The sequence below is a fragment of the Vombatus ursinus genome, unplaced genomic scaffold (genome assembly GCF_900497805.2).
Source record: "Vombatus ursinus unplaced genomic scaffold, bare-nosed wombat genome assembly UNPS02009573.1, whole genome shotgun sequence".
In the NCBI taxonomy this organism is placed as follows: domain Eukaryota; kingdom Metazoa; phylum Chordata; class Mammalia; order Diprotodontia; family Vombatidae; genus Vombatus; species Vombatus ursinus.
In genome coordinates, this window is record NW_020949351.1 from 18029278 (window position 1) to 18036226 (window position 6949).

The 6949-nt window shown below is 39.9% G+C and overlaps 1 pseudogene; it reads left to right on the forward strand.

The window, feature by feature from the left end:
- Window positions 1-2559: 2559 nt before the first annotated feature.
- On the forward strand, window positions 2560-4201 carry LOC114036079 (annotated as a pseudogene).
- Window positions 4202-6949: the final 2748 nt, after the last annotated feature.

Here is a 6949-nt window from a genome sequence, read left to right on the forward strand (position 1 = left end):
AGAGCTGACCTGGTAAATACAGAGGAAGAAATGGATGTCATCTTGATTGATCATAGCAATTCTTTTCAATTATGTTCTATGTGATATAAAAAAAAATGTGTTTCTGAAAGAGAATGATTATCAAATTATTATTCTCCTATTAGGTGGATATACAACTGTGCAGGGTACAATAGTTAAAGAGTTACCATTAAGAACTACATTTGTCTAAATCTTACTCATCCTGCAGGAATTAGGTGAACTGTTGTTCCCTCCACAAAATCTTCCCTGATTTCCTAAATGCAAGTAATTTCCCCTTTAAACTAACACAGACTCTTGTGCACCTCTTTTATTACACTTCCACGTTTTTGCCTTGCATTTTTTGTTCTTTTTTGTAGATGTATTTTTTTCCCTACTAAAATGTAAATAACCTGGGGGTGGCAGTGATATTTTATTGATCTTTGTCCCCTATAGCACCTAACAGTCTCATGGGCAATATAAGAAGTCAAAACCCCTTTGTTAAAAAAGTAAGCAGGGGTGGCTAGGTGGTGCAGAGGATAGAGCACCAGCTCTGGAGTCAGGAGGACCCGAGTTCAGATGTAGCCTCAGACACTTGACACTTACTAGCTGTGTGACCCTGGGCAAGTCACTTAATCCCAATTGCTTCACAAAGAAAGAAAGGGGGGAAAAAAGTAACAAATCAACCACACCTAGAAAAATGCTACAGGTGTCATTCTTGAATTTCAGTGAATGTTGCTATCACCCTTGAAATTCAGTAAATGTTGTTTCCTATTTTCTTCATTTAATGAGAATATCAGATTATGATAATAACTGCTTTAATTGATTTAAAAAAAAAAAACCTTGAAGAATGGCAAGCACTTTCTTCACAACCGAAAGGTTAGACCCAAAGCTTAGTCATTAATGGTTCAGTGGCAACTTTGAAAGATGTTTCCAATGGAATGCCCCCAGGGATCTGTGCTTGGTGCTTTTTAACATTACAAGGTCAACCTCCTGTAGCTCACCTAATGACTAGCCACAGTGTTCTGCCATCCACAATAAATCCAACACCTACCCATCCTCCATTACCAACTGAAATCTCACGACCTCTACGATATCTGACCTTGGAAACTACAACCCTCATTGGTTGCTTTCATCCTTGAATAGAATCACTTCTACTTTCAACTATACTTGATTATATATTTACTTGCACATTTCTCTACTGATCTTTTTTGGTGTATATGAAGACTTGCACCCTCAGCTTGATGTATATTCCTTAACATCCCTAACCATAGTGCCTAATTCTTTTGTGTTCCCCATAACATTTATCCCAGTGTTAGTAACTATGGGGTGCTTAATATTTGCTGAGTTGATTTGTTGAACTTAGAGGAAGTCAAGGGGAAAGGTTTAAAGACAATTAAATGCTTGGAAATAAATATCTTTTAGAAATGGTTAAGATGCATCAGAAATTAGTTATTCTGTTATGCCTCTGAAAACAATGAAGGAAAATTAAGTGTAGGATGAGTAGATGAATTCCCAAAGCATGGTAATTGTTAGACATGAGAAAAAGAATAAGAGTGGTAGTAAGAGTGACTAATGAGCTTTTTATTGAGTAAGCCACTTCCCATCTTCCTCCAAGTACGTTAGTCTTAATAATGTTACCCTATCTGGTACATGTCCAAGATTTACCCTACAATTCACTCAAAATTATCCATTTTTATTTGGATGGGGAAATGTTGTTTTCCTCTCCCAAGCATCTTTCATGGATACCTCTCTTTTGGTCATTGCCGCGTTGGATACCAAAGACTGGTATATTTACCTCAATGATATAGTCATATAGTCATTTAGTCACTGAGAGGTGCTGCTGATCCACGTGTCTGACTTTATTCAGTGATGATAATCCAGTGCTGGTAGTCCCAACACCCATCTCAGAGTCTCTGTACTCCACCCAGCACCAGAGAATGCCTTAATACAATCCAAAACTCTCTTTTGCTCTCAGAGAATTGATTTACTCTTAGTCTAACAAGCTAACACCTCACTCAGGCAGAGAGGTCCAGCTCCTAGTCTAGTGAATTCTCTCCTGTAGCCTTAATAAACTAGTTCTTGAATCAGAAGCTACTGGCATGGTTTTTATTAACTCTCTAAAATGTTAATTTCTACTAAAAATGATTGATGCAGATTCTGGGGTTTTGCAGGAAGCGCTACACCTGAAGCCCGGGTAGGTTTGCAGGAGCCACTAAGCCCGGTTCCCCAAACCCCGTCTCGTTCTTTCGAGACTGACCCCTATTTCCTCTCCATGCGCACCTCAGGCCTGGGACAGGAGGAGAAAGAAGAGAGGGGACGTTGGAGAAAGGGAAGAAAGAGCAGAAAGTCCAGTCTTGGGTAGGAGGGGGTGGGAGCACTTGGAAGAGATTCCAGCATGGGTTGCGCAGGAGCAAACATGTGGAAGGAGAGCCCACATTGAGAGTAGAGAAGCAGGTTGCATCATTTGATTCTCAGAACAGCTCTGTGAGATTTCGACCCATTTTACAGATCAAGAAATTGAGCATCAGATTTAAGTAACCTGACCAGGATAACATAACTAAAATGAAGAAGAGAGGCTCATACAGCAGGCAAAAATATGGAAGAAGTTACCAGCCGAGCAGTGTCCGTCACTGGAATAGAAGGCATAATTCTAACGAAAAGATGGAGAGCAAAGATATCTCATAGTCCTCAAAGTTCTGACACCAATACTAGAGTCTTTTCATCAGCTTCCAGTTTAATCGCAAGTTCTTAAGTGCCAGAACTGCCAGGATTTTATTCTGATCCCTAAAAGAACTGTTATTTCCTCTTGCTTCCTGGACGTAACAACTGCAGTCCCCTCACAAGCGAGATCATCCAGCACAAGGAGAGGCAGAGAAGAAGATTGAAGCTTTTGGAGGAAGAGGATATGAAAAAAAAAGAAAGAAAGAAAAGAGAAGGAAAGAAAAAGAAAAAAAGAGAGAAAGAAAGAGAGAAAGAAAGAAAGAAGAAAGAAAGAAAGAAAGAACGAAAGAAAGAAAGAAAAAGAAAGAAAGAGAAATCAGACAGAATTGGATTGAAACCATCCATCACCCTTGTTGAACAAGAGGCAGTTGGGTTTGCTCTTCTCTACCAATTATTGCCAACTAGTCCATGAGTTATGTGTAACGTGCATGAAGAGAAAGAAGGTGGAAATTCAGAGCCCTGATTCCTCAGTTGTTGGAACTGATCACTTTAACCTGACACTGCTGGTAGCTGACACTGCTAGGCAGAGGGTATTCACAGTTAATGATGTGGAGCATGGATGCTGCAAGTATGGCATCACCAACCTTAGCGGAACCAAGGCTCTCATTGTGGAGATGTAGGACAACTTCTGCTTTATCAATCATAAGATTGGTAAATTACATAAAATACATACAGAATTACATAAGGTAATTCGGTAGGATGGGCCTCTCTGACTCATCCAGATTCCCATGTTTTGCTCTGTCTCATGGGCATTGCAGACTCCAGGCTGTGCCAGTTTACTTTCTGCCTCTTGTTCAGCAACACCAGGCCAGGAGATCAACCTGGCACGCTTTGCAGTTTTAAGATCTCCACTGCCTGGTCTTGTGCATGGTGCCTGAACTCCAGGCTAATAATTGCTTCAGTACGGGCTTGTGTAGAAAGATCCTTTTAACCAACATAGTGACTGTCATCAGCAGACATTTGGGACCAGTGATATACTGGCACAACAGTTTTCCACCTAGCCCCTGTACTGTTCAGTGGCTGCCACTCTGGGCAGGTCTTCACTATTGATCTGTTTCACCAAAGTCCAAAAGACCAGGGCTAGAAATCTGCCTGCTGAGTCATCTCAGCTGTGACATCTGTTCAAGTGTTACAAAATGAGCAGCACCTGATGGCAGCAGATAATGCATAGGAAGATCAAGCTACCGGACCTGAAGGCCAGTAAGTGTGTGAAACAATATGAGGGCCATAATAATAAATATGCCTACCTGCCCCTGCGTGTACATGAGGAAGAAAGACTTCTGATAGCAGTGGGGCAGGACTGCTATACAAGAATATGGAGCCTTTGTGATACCCATCTGCTCAGAACCATCCCTTCCCATATCCAGTCTCCAAGGAAGACATCCTCAGTGTGGTTTTCTCTAACCATTTTGGGGGCCCCCATGGAGTGCCAGGATTGCTCTTGGCTGTTAAACAGAATCTCTACTGTTTTTCATATAATTAAGTTTGCACTAGACCAGAGAAAGAACCAGAGTAGACCCCAGCCTAATGGAATGGAGATCTAACCAAGCAGATTAAACACAAACACGTTAGTAGAAGGCCTGATGTTATTGATATTGTTGCCATCCTTGCTAGGATATTTTCAATGAGTGCTTTCAACTTATTTGTTCCTTCTTAGCTTCTTGGGTTCAGATTATAAGTCTTGCATTATATGAGAAAGCTGCAGATGCATTGTCTAATTCCTTTGTGGGCTCAAGGAGCGTGTAAATCTTTTTCATAAAGGTGCCCATTGTTCTTGCCTTGGAAGATCTCATTCTATTTTTAAAAGTAAACAAGTCTTTCCAAGCACTTAAAGAATTGATAGAGTTGGGGTTTTCCTTCTCATTGACCAGAAACCTTTGCTTAAACCTAATGAGTTAGAAGTTAATCAGCTTTTGGGTCCCAAGGTATGTGCACATGCCTCATCAAGACTACCACTATGACATTTCTAGTCAGTTTAAGTAAACAAGACTTGAAGAGAGTCAAAGACCGTCCTCTTATTGTCTCTAAAGAATAGGATATGGCATTATGAGACGGGTAACAGTTTAACCTTTTTAATTATACAACATGTGTCCCTGGGATATTTGTTCCAGTATCTTTCACAAGCATTGGGAAAAAAAAAAATTTTTTTAATTATGACTGGTTTTAAAGTTTTCTTCCTTTCCTAACTGAGCAATAAGTATAGTGACATGTAACTATTTACAGTGGTTAAAATAGATGAAAGTATTTTTAAGTTAGCAAGTTTCATAAATCTTTTGCCAGTTGAATGTCTCTACTGAAAAATGAAAATATATCTTTGCCATTAAAAAAGTGATTGCTACTTGATCTCTCTCACAAACTCCTGTGTGTTTTAAAAGCAGCCTTTTGAAACTCTATTAAGTGAGACATCTGTATAATTTTTTGTGTATACTTCATTCTTTGTCATTTTGCCTATAGGAGGACATAGTCATACCACAGGTTTGTAAAGCAGAGATTAGAAGCTTTATTTTTATTTTGCTGGAACACATTACTGTGTACCATTAACACCCACAGAAAGGGATATTTAAAATACCCTGTGGAGAAAAATATTTCCCTCTACATTGAAATAACTAACAAAAATGTCTACTGAGTATTTTTCATTTAAGGAGTTCAGGGCAGCTGCATGCAGGCTAATATAAACATTTTAACGTTTGAAGGGTCTGGACACAGCAGGGTGCTAGTACTGTTATTCCCTTGAGAACCTGAAAAGTACAATTTCCCATGATGCACAAGAAGTCCGAAAGGTACTAAAATAGAATCCCAGTCATTCCCAATTCTAAAACCCAAGAAAACAACATCCTTCAGAGATCCTAAAACATCCCATCATTTTTCATTATAACATTTGCTGCAAAAAAAGAAAGAAAAAAAGAGAAAAAAGAGAAGGCCTGAACCATTATTTTGTTGCCTCAAGCATCTTCCCATTTCAGTGGCATAGGTTCCCCCTCCTGATACCACTTCTGAATTACCAAGGAGCTATAACATTACTAGGATTCACAGGGTTACATGAAGTTTAAGAATATATGCTAGAAAAGTCAAAGGAAAGTTAATTTAGGTAACAACTATCCTCAACTTTTCCAAAGCATTTTGTCTGATTTCTCCCTTCTCTCCCTCACTGCCTGCACTATATTTTATTATTTTACTTTTCTACACACCTGTAGTTTTCCACTCCTTTCCTCCAGTAACTTTCCAGATAGTGAGGACTATTTAATTATTTTTTGTCTTTTCAACTCTAGCAACTAACACAGTCCCTGGCATACAGTAGGCATTTAATAAATATTCATTGTTTAGAATTTCATTTAATTTGTGAATTGAATCTAACTGAAACAGGAAGTTTCAAGACAAAGTTAACTTCTAGTCCAGAAGACCCCAAAGAGTCAGAGTAGGTCCAGGTGACTCTTCTGTGGTCATAATCCATTCAACATCTTATCAAGGGTCCTCAGTAAAGTCTAGGGAAGGTGTAGGGAACCTGTGGCATGGAGGCCACATGTGACCCTCTAGATTCTGGGGGCGGCCTTTTGACTGAGTCCAAGTTTTACAGAACAAATCCTTTTATTAAGGGGATTTGCTCTGTGAAGTTTGGATTCAGTAAAAGGGCTACACTTGAGGACCTAGAGGGCCACATGTGGCCTCGAGGCTGCAGGTTCCCCACCCCTGCTCTAGGGCATTTGTGAGCAAATAAAAATCCTCAAAAAGTTTCCCTTAGGGATGGCCTATGTGCAGTTTTAAGATGAGATCCTTTCATAAAGGCCTATAGTCTCAGCATAGCAGAGTCATAGCTATAACTAGGAATTGAGTTGTATGGGAAAGCAGAACAGAGGTAAGTTGGAAGGTCACCTGGGGTATGACCACCTTAGGTCATCAAGAACTTTCTTTCCTGCAGGAAGATTAACTATTGCTGAGGGAATCTAGTGGACCTGTGTCCAGAGTTTGGCCACTATAGAAATGAAGTATTGCTCAGATGAAGTTTAGTCACCCAAAGTGAGGAGAAGCATGGAGGATATCACGTGGGGTTTAGTTATTTGGGGGACAGCAAGGAAGAAGTATACTCCAGAATGGTCCTTTCAGTGCCCTAAAAAATTAGCACCTTAGACCAAAGCCCAGCTTGCCACTGTTCTATGCATGCAGAGACACTGTCTGAATCACCCCAGATCAGAAACTACCTGATGACCTGTGAATACCTGTTGGTAATATGATT